Genomic DNA, 10476 nt, shown 5'->3' on the forward strand with positions numbered 1-10476 from the left:
TGATTCCAAAAACATATACATATGTTATATTTGGATTAAAAACAAGCTCTGAAAATTAAAAATATAAAAATTATGATCAAAATTAAATTTCCGAAATCGTTTTAAAAACTATTTCATCTTATTCCTTGTCGGTTCCTGATTCCAAAAACATATAGATATGATATGTTTGGATTAAAAACACGCTCAGAAAGTTAAAACGAAGAGAGGTACAGTAAAGCGTGCTATGAAGCACAGCGCAATCGCTACCGCGCCAAACAGGCTCGTCACTTTCACTGCCTTTTGCACTAGCGGCGGACTACGTTCAGTTTCATTCTGTGAGTTCCACAGCTTGACTAAATGTAGTAATTTCGCCTTACGCGACTTGTTATTGTTTATTTCCAATCGCCACACTTCACTCGCAATAAGAGTAATAATTGTGTAACTACTGTGATTACATTCTTTTTTGAATCAGTTGGTGAAAGTTAAGGTGTGATTACTTTTTTTATTATTTTTTTTATTACATCTTTTAAGTCTTGTCTGCGCATGGTGCGTCAGTTCTAAATTTGCAGGTTGAATACAAGCAGCAACAAAAAAATTAAACAAATTAAAGGGAGGGCGAGAGAGAGAGAGAGGGAGAGAGCGAGAGCGAGAGATTTGTTTCAATGGTTATAGGTGATATCTGTCATATATTGTACAGTACAGATTCAAATATTTATAAGGTAATCAGAGGTTTTTCACATTTTGAACTATGTCAATTTAATGTTTTCGGGTTTGTTTTGTTTTTTGGGAGGGGGGGGGGGGGTGTTGCTCAGCCATTATGTGTGATAGTTTTGTTTAACGTATTTTTCTTGAAGGAGTGCAAACAATGTCAACTTATTAATGTTTTCGAGTTTATTTTGGGGTGCACGGCAAGGCTGTGAGATGTGTTTTTTGTGTGTGTGTGATTTTTTAAGGAGTGCAAACGATGTAAATTTAGTAATGTTTTCGATTTTATTTTTGGGAACACGGCCCTTCTGTGAGATGTGTGTTTTTTTAATGTTTTTTTCTTGAAGGAGTGCAAACGATGTAAATTTCGTACTGTTTTCGGGTTTATTCGGCCATTCTGTGTGATGTGAGTTTTTTACTTATTTTTCATGAAGGAGTGCACAAAATCTGACCGTTGCAATGGACAATGTTCCATGGTTGCAATTTAAAAATACAAATCCTGTGCGTAAAACATCACGATCGCTTTCATTGAGCTTATGTATGGTTTGTGTGTGTGTGTGTGTGTGTGTCAGTATTTGCGTGCGTGCCCGTGCGTGCGTGTGTGTGTGTGTGTGTGTGTGTGTGTGTGTGTGTGTGAACATTAAAGCAGAGGTGATTATGTTGACTATTTACCTGTTCAGTGCTTGCTGCAACTTTATAGCCGTCAGGCTTTATTTTTACTCTTTTTTGTTGTTGTTGCGTTTACAAGGGGGACGGTCTACTTTGTTTTCCCCATTATTTAAGACAAAGAGACGAAGAATTTTGATTTTGATTGTCAAGTTTCAGATGTCAGACACGTTTTTGTGCGACGCATTATTTCACGCGACTAACGATTTAACTATTTCGTTTTTGTTTGTTTGTTTGTTTGTTTGTTTGTTTTCCTTTGTGGTTACACATTTACATTCGTTTCACCGTCTGTTTAGGGTCGTCATAACAAAACAGTTTGTAAATATAGCACTAGCTCAGATGCAGGCAAAACGTTTCTCGTGAATTTAAAAAAAAATTATTCTCAAAGGAATAGTCCTTACCTCGTAAACAATTGGACTCGCCATCTCAGATCAGGCCAGGCTGTTACTCTACTTGCACTGTAGCCATGGTCCGTAAAACTTTGTACAAAAAATAATATGACAACAGTTCTTCGTGTGCCTGTGTTGCAGATTCGATTGGTTTGATTTTGAATCTGATTATTGAGATCCAACTTATATCCTATACGGTCGCAAATTTTGTAATGACGTACTTATTGACGCTGGAGAGGGTATAGTTTCAGTCCGACAGAAACAAAATCTGATTAGCTTCCGTAATGTTTTCCTAATCTAGGACTGTAGATGTTGATGACTTCGACGTGGACTGGGTGGCCGAGTGGTAACGCACTTGCGCTCGGAAGCGAGAGGTTGCGAGTTCGACCCTGGGTCAGGGCGTTAGCAATTTTCTCCCCCCTTTCCTAACCTAGGTGGTGGGTTCAAGTGCTAGTCTTTCGGATGAGACGAAAAACCGAGGTCCCTTCGTGTACACTGCATTGGGGTGTGCACGTTAAAGATCCCACGATTGACAAAAGGGTTTTTCCTGGCAAGATTGTATAGGCATAGATACGAAATGTCCACCAAAATACCCGTGTGACTTGGAATAATAGGCCGTGAAAAGTAGGATATGCGCCGAAATGGCTGCGATCTGCTGGCCGATGTGAATGCGTGATGTATTGTGTCAAAACAATTCCATCTCACACGGCATAAATAAATCCCTGCGCCTTGAATATCTGCGCGATATAAATTGCATTAAAAAAAAAATCCCTGCGCTTAGAACTGTACCCACGGAATACGCGCGATATAAGCCTCATATTGATTGATTGACGTTGTACTAATGCATCCAGTAAATCATTATTGAAGTTTGGCAGTGTTTTATTTTATTTTTAAATAGAAGCTGTAACGTTTGCTTTGCAAAAAGAAGTTTGTTCCTTTATCAAGTCATGTAACTCGAAATGCATTACCAACTGAGCTACCAGGCCCCAGGTCCCATTTACGATGCCAAGCAGGAGCCAAGAGCGATCCGTTTCCACGACATCCACAAAATTCGCCCATCTATTTTTACTGGTAACAATAGAGAAAGGGGTTCGTTTTTTTACTTATTTTTTTTCGAGGGGGGGGGGGGGGGGGGAGGGGATTCGTTGTTTGTTTATTGTTTGTTGGGTTGTTTTTTTCTGTTTGTTCGTTTTTTGTTGTTTGTTTTGTTATCGCCTGTTTCTTTCTGTTTTGTTTTGTGTGTTTAGTTGTTTTGTAGTGTTGTTTTTTTCCATTTTTTTCTCTTTATTTGTAGACATGCACACATATTTTAATGACAGTGTACGTTCAGTGTTCTCGCCAAACGCAAACTTATCTCAAATCTTCGTATCAGATTTTGTAACCACCGAATAAAGCATCATTTTGTAGCACAGCCGCTACATTTTGAGCAGCGCTATACTTCTTTTCGATTGTTATTATTAAAATGTGAGGCAAAACGGCTCTTTGTAAAGTCTGCTTACTCTGTTATCACGGACTATGTATGTCACAGTTGAATGTCAATGAAAATCATATGGTACGCGACACGTTGGTGTTTGAATTATTACCGAGTATTTATTTTTTTAATTGTTACTTGCCCGATCCTGTTTCCTAATGATAAAGAAACCAATTTGCGCTTCTCTTGTTTTTTTATTTAATACTTTTCGTCCATTATCATCGTGCGTTTTTAGTGCCAAGCAGGTGAAGAAATTTGTTTTAAACCTATGGAACAATTTTTTGTTTTGTTTACTGTACGTTGTGCATAACTGCATTGTGTCTGTGTGTGCAGGCGAGTAAACAAATTTAGTGAAAGCATTATTTTTGTTTAATTTTTTTGTGCAAGCATTATTGATTATATTAATTGCAATACCGATCGAATTAGTGGCTGTTAGTCGACACTAATTGCGCAAGTAAAGGTACAGACAAGAATGAGTGATTTCAGAAGTTTACTAATTTGATTAGATAAACATCAAAAATCAAGTACAGACTAGGCCTACTCATACGACAATTTTGCTTTGTTTTTTGTTCCCTTCACTGTTCACATTTTGCAATTATCAACGACGAAGAATGGAGTCGGCACAACATTTACACTACTGTAAAGATTATGATGATGTACACATTCTTTTGTGGAGGAACAACGGTAAAGTAGTAACATTTGTATAACAGCACTTGCTGTGCTGGTTTTATTTTACATTCCATTTCGTCGCTTTTGATGTCGAGGATACTAAGAGGCTGAATACTGTCGCTATTTCTACCAGTTGTATGGGTTACTTTTGAGGCTGTTTTATATTTCTTTGCTTGCATTGCTTACATGTTCTAAGTTTGAAGTGCTTTTCTCAGTCGGGCAGTTACTCGTGTAAATTAATGATGGTGCAAGTTGCAAACAAACGTTTAGGTTGTCTCTGTTTACTGATGTTCAAAAGTGCAATAAATGAATCAATCCATTGCTAAACATGTTAAGGGCTGTGACCATTGAATATGCACACGTGTGTGTGTGTGTGTGTGTGTGCGTGTGCGTGTGTGTATGTGTGTGTGCGCGCGCGTACGTGCGTGCGTGTGTGCGTGTTTGTGTGTGTGTGTTTTCTCCAATTTCGCCGGCTACATGGTGCGAGCTCGAATAATCGTACAAAGCATCGTCATTTTAAAAGCCCCGCAAAGGGTAATTTGTGCTGGGTATTTTCATTATTTAATGTATCAATCAGTTTATTTAATTTTACAAAATGTTGTATGTATTTTTTGTGAGACAAAATAAAAACAGGTTCACAAAACCGTCAGAATCCCAAATCCAAATCAGCTTGACGAAGGTGTAAAACGCGTTTGATACATTTTAAAGTGTTTTTGACGAATTATTATGCTGGAATTGAAATATATACATAGCTCTTGGAACTACTGCAAGTTGTCATGAATTAATATTTGTCATGTTGGCTCCTTTCTTAAGTTGTGTATTACGGCTGACTCAATGTTAAATCGACTGTGAAACAGATTATCACTTCTCGACACCGAACTAACTACAACGCTTCCTTTAAACACTAAAAATAGTAATTCGCCTTCAGGAGGCCAAGTCATGTTTAGTAAATGAACTCTCCTTAAAGAGCCTAAATCTTCTTCTTCTTCAGCGTTCCAGAATTTTCTGGTGACGTGTGAGCTCGTTTGCCCATTTGGGTTCCCCACACTATACTCTGAGAGCATAGTCAGCTTCACTCCGCTTTCGTTGAGTAGGCATGCTGGGTATTTCCGTGTTTCCATAACCCACCGAACTCCGACATGGATTACAGGATCTTTTCCGTGCGCACTTGGTCTTGTGCTTGCGTGTACAGGTCTGCACATAAGTTGACCTGGGAGATCGGAAAAATCTCCACTCTTAACCCACCAGGCGGCAGCGACCGGGATTCGAACTCACGACCTCCCGATTAGGAGGCCGACGTCTTACCACCACGCCACTGCGCCCGTCGCCCAAATCATATTTAATGAATAAAGATAATATCGTTTAAAAAAGGAGAAATGTATATTTATACAAAAGAGTCACATTAATATTATACTTTTTCAAGCGTATTATTGGCTTAGTAAATTAACAAAACAAAATTAAATAGCCGATGGTGTCCTGTCCTAAAGAAATAATCTTTGATGTGGTTGATGTATACTGTCAGTTGTCCGAAAGCAGTTTTCCTTCTTTTTTTTCAAGTTTGTTCTGTGATTGTAACTGTTCCTGTTTCATGTGATAGATAAATGTGATAGACCATGAATGTCATGAGCCAGAAAAATGTCAGTGATATCGTATTTTCTGTCCTGTAGTTTCTGCTTTTCTAAGAGGATGCGAGAGGCCATGTTGTTGACGTATTATTTTTTCTTCAGGTGCATAAAATAAAGGTACATTATAGAACGGGTGTTATACTAAAATACACCTTTTTTTCTAACATCACTTCATGGTGGCACTAACAACCAACTAAAATAAACTACAGGCAATAAAAAGGAACGTGCAACTTAAAGGCACAGTAAGCCTCCCGTAAACCATCACAGATACTGTCAGGCTTTTACACATAGTACAAACACCCTTCCATTTGAACGCTCACCAAACGGGAACATCCTAGGTGCCCTACGTAAAGAGCGAGCAATTTTCAAAGAATTTATTTTTGCGTGGTTTACCTTACCCCTGAGCCATCGTGAACCCGTGTGATCAAGTTTCCCTTTTTCACAATGTAGTCGTCAGTTAGTAATGTGAATGCGACTCGCTGTGAGCGTATCTGCAATAGCACGTTATTAATATTATGTACCTCTGACTATGCACGAAACAAACGGCTGTGGTTCAGAAGAACTCCAGCGATGGCTTTTGACTGTTCAGAGGAACTGGTGCCCTACGTAAAGAGCGAGCAATTTTCAAAGAATTTATTTTTGCGTGGTTTATCTTACCCCTGAGCCATCGTAAACCCGTGTGATCCAGTTTCCCTTTTTCACAATGCAGTCGTCAGTTTGTAATTTGATTGTGGCTCGCTGTGAGCTTATCTGCAATAGCACGTTATTAATATTATGTACCTCTGACTTTTCACGAAGCAAACGAATGTGGTTCATAAGAACTCTAGCGATGGCTTTTGACTGCCTATAAACCGCCGTCTGCTACGAAAACCACGACCTTGCGTGACCCTGCTTCCGGGCTTTTCTCTTTTCAAATTTTCAAAACTTCGAATTGTACTGATCTTGTCTTGATGAAAAAATAATTCTTTTATGATTTAAGAATGTTTGTGTAACAAGCTGTCAATTTATTATTTAGATTTTAAAAGTTAGGTCTAGCGCCAAAACGCACCACGGTCCGATTCATTCTGATAATCATCGCTCCACGGCTATCGCCAGTTGAAGGGAAGTAACTCATTTTTTACCTGAGTTCAGGATGGGTCCGATTGTGATGGAGACAATCCGAAAAATTAATTCTTTGAAAATTGCTCGCTCTTTACGTAGGGCACCAAGGATGTTCCCGTTCGGTGAGTGTTCAAATGGAAGGGTGCTTTTACTGTGTGTAAAAGCCTGACAGTATCTGTGATGGTTTACGGGAGGCTTACTGTGCCTTTAAACTACCATTACAGCGGCAAACGAAACACTTGCCAGTTTGAGTTGTTTTGGGGTGGGGTTTTGTTTTGGAAGGGGGTGGGTTCGGGATATTAGGCATCTTGTCCGTCAGTAGCCTCTCTTTCAGTTAAGTCGGGTTCAAAGGTTCAGCGAAATTTACACAAGAACTGAGCTCACTGTTTCGGTTTCTAATTCAGGAATAATAAAGAAGATGGTCAATATAAGATGTTCACACATGTTTCTGTCGTTTTAAATCCAACGACACAAAATCTAAACATGGTTTTATTTATTTGCTTATTGGTTGATCATGTTTTCATTACTGTCATAAACATTCTGCTCAGCCTCTTACGATACACGTTCCTCGCTGCAAGAATGCCATGCGTGTAGGGGTAACAAAATCCAGTTTATTGTCGTAGGCCTGTGCAGGAATAAGTGTTCTTTACAATGGAAAAAGGGGGCAAGGTACACGTGTGAAGTACATTTTCTCCCAGAATAATCGCAACTTCACAAAGGCACGGGTGGACATGTACAGTGCAGCATAACACCGCCGCTTCCTCAAGATTAATTTTATTATTTCACACAACAGTGACCACTCGTGAAAATGCTGCAGGGCGCTCAAAATCGTCCACTCGAGCTCCGATATATGTAAATTCAAGACACAGCCGCTATACACTACCGTTCTGTGTAAAAGCATGTCCAGATCTGTAATTTCTCGATTGACATATTAAAGTATTATTGTATTTTACCATATGGCGCACATCTCTTTCCACTTCCACTAGCTTCCTGCGATGTTTTTAATTTGGGAAAATCCGCAGTAGTTACTTTGCTACGATTTTTTAAAGTTTGAAATTGACGGAGTAACTTTGCATGCCACGGGAGAAAAGACATATGCATAGGCGTTGGACGATGTGTGATTAGTAACCAATACTGATGACAGTTTGTTCTGCTTTAGAAGCACTGTGCGGACATTTAAAGGTAACCTTTCTTCCCACGAAACTCATCATGACAGCCACGACAAATCGTCCCTGGCGTTTATACAGCATGAGAGTATCCTTCCACTTAAAAGCATACCATAAATCAACGGGCTTCTATTTTCTGTGCAAAATGGTGATTTTTGTTGAACTCATTTTGTAACTGACACCAGACAACATGCGAAAACAACTGCGTATATAGAACGCACCCAGAAATGGTGATTGTGTGTACGTGTTCAAATTGAAGGATGCTCTCATTCTGAGTTAACGCCAGTCCAGATCTGACATGGTTGACAGGATCGTTCACACGGTAGAACTGTATGCCTAAGATGGTGTGATGTCCTCAGTGATTACATCATATTGTACGTCATTGTCAAATGTACGTCATCGCCCAGCCTCGCTCTGGGAAGACGCTATATTTTGTTTGTTTTTATAAATGGACTGCGTGTGAGTGCTATAGTGACAAACTTCGTGCGGTGCTTGGTCCACGGATGGTAATAAATGTCATTTAATGCAGTACTTGTCAGTCTGTGTGAGTGATCAAACAAAATGTGACAAAAGAATTTTATTTCATGTGTTGCTGTTGTCACGGAAGAGTTTTTATACTGTCATTGATTGAGATCGTCTGAGATTTCCTGTTTGTTGATTTTGAAGGCAAGTTTACACGTAATCCGACTTTGTGATTAACCTTTTTTTCACGTGAAACGAGAGGCTATTTGATATTTTGTTATGTGATGATGTTACGCGTGTAAAGAAAATTCCTGTGCGTTAACCATGTTACGCTTTCTTCTGCCTCTGACTGCTAATATTATTATGGCTGTATTCACGAAGCTACATTTAGTTATCTGGTGGTGTTTTTTTTATTGTCAGCTAGATATGGCGCTGAATATAATATTACTGGAACACATTTACAAATGTTTATGTCGTCAGTTGCGTATGCATTCTCTCTCTCTCTCTCTCTCTCTCTCTCTCTCTCTCTCTCTCTCTCTCTCTCCCCCCGCACCATTTGTCTGTGCCAGAAGATGCAGGTAAATTCAAGACAGCGGAGTTATCTCATGTATTCAAATCTCTAACGTATTCAAACTTTCATAATAATCTTACATGATATGTTTTTCCATTATTTGTTTTTGTGTAAGACAGCAACGTAATGAATATGTTTCCATGTGCCAGCTGCTTTGAATAAACAGCAAAATAAAAGGTTACTGTTTCTGACCTGCATTATTGCTAAAGGTGGACTTCAACAAAGAGAGAGAGAGAGAGAGAGAGAGAGAGAGAGAGAGAGAGAGAGAGAGAGAGAGAGAGAGAGAGAGAGAGAGAGAGTGTGTGTGTGTGTGTGTGTGTGTGTGTGTGTGTGTGTGTGTGAGTGTGTGTTTTGTTGTTGTTGTTCTTGTTGGGTGTTTTTTGTTGTAAGTGTGTGTATGTACACTCTTCAAAAAAGAGTTAAGGATCACTTTTTTACAAGCACGCCACACAAAACAGACAAGACCGAATTCTTTCATTTTTTAAAAATTATATAATTGAACAACCAAGGAGTAATGACTAACAAAGCAAAGATCGACAATTTAGCTAGAGTGTGTCAAACCGCGTGACAACCCTCGAACATGGAATTCACAACAATGTGAATCAGTGTCAAAAACGCGTGCGCCCTCCGTTGTGTGCCAGGCATTCAACACATCGTTGGCCCATGGAGTGGATCAGGTTGCATATGAATGCTCTGGGAACTCCATTCCACTCCTGCTGGAGCCATTGCAGCAGTTGACCCAGATTGGCAGGAGGAGGGTGATGTTGCTGTACCCGACGACAAAGCTCGTCCCACATGTGGTCTATGGGGTTCAGGTCCGGGCTGTTGGCTGGCCACAGCATCCTGTTGACCCTGGCCTGCTGAATGAAGGTGTTTACAGCTGTAGAGCGATGGGGAGGTGCGTTGTCATCCTGAAGAATCGCACGAGGGCCGATCGCTTGGCCGGAAGGCTGGAACGACCAGGGGTTGCAGGATCTCATTCTGGTAGCGGACACCGGTCAAGTTGCCCACTACATGGTACAGAGGTGTCCTTAGACGTGTGCTGATCCCTCCCCAGACCATCACAGAGCCTCCGCCAAAACGCTGTCGTTCCAGAACAGCGCCTTCTGCGAAGCGCTCTCCGCGACGCCTCCACACTCGGATGCGACCATCAGCAGGTTCCAAGCAAAAGCGGGACTCATCTGTAAACAACACCTGAGCCCACTGCTGACGTTGCCACCTCACATGTTGAGTGCACCAGGCTCGGCGAGCTGCTCGGTGATTAGCAGTCAGTTCCTCGGACTGGACGCCTTGCACGCAAGCCAAAGTTGTGTAAGCGGTTTCGGATCGTCTGACCATTTGTGGTAGCTTGCAGGCGTTGCCTAATGTTGTTTGCCGTAGCCATTCTTTGTTGCATGGACTGCCCGTCTGAATGAAGCGATCCTCTCTTTGTGTGGTGACTCTGGGCCGACCAGAACGTTGTCGCTCCTGCACTCTTCCAGTTGCGTGGAATCTCTGATGATGACAGAGGGAGCCACTACAAGCCTCTGGGCCACTTGCCTGGCAGCAACACCGTCTTGTAGCCATCCTATTGCCCTTCCTCTATCCAAATCGCTCAGTTTTCTTCGTGGGGGCATGTTGCTACTGTGCATAATTGTGTCAGCGTGTCAACCTTTAAACACAAGCTGGTGAG

The sequence above is a fragment of the Littorina saxatilis genome, linkage group LG1 (assembly GCF_037325665.1).
Source record: "Littorina saxatilis isolate snail1 linkage group LG1, US_GU_Lsax_2.0, whole genome shotgun sequence".
Lineage (NCBI taxonomy): Eukaryota > Metazoa > Mollusca > Gastropoda > Littorinimorpha > Littorinidae > Littorina > Littorina saxatilis.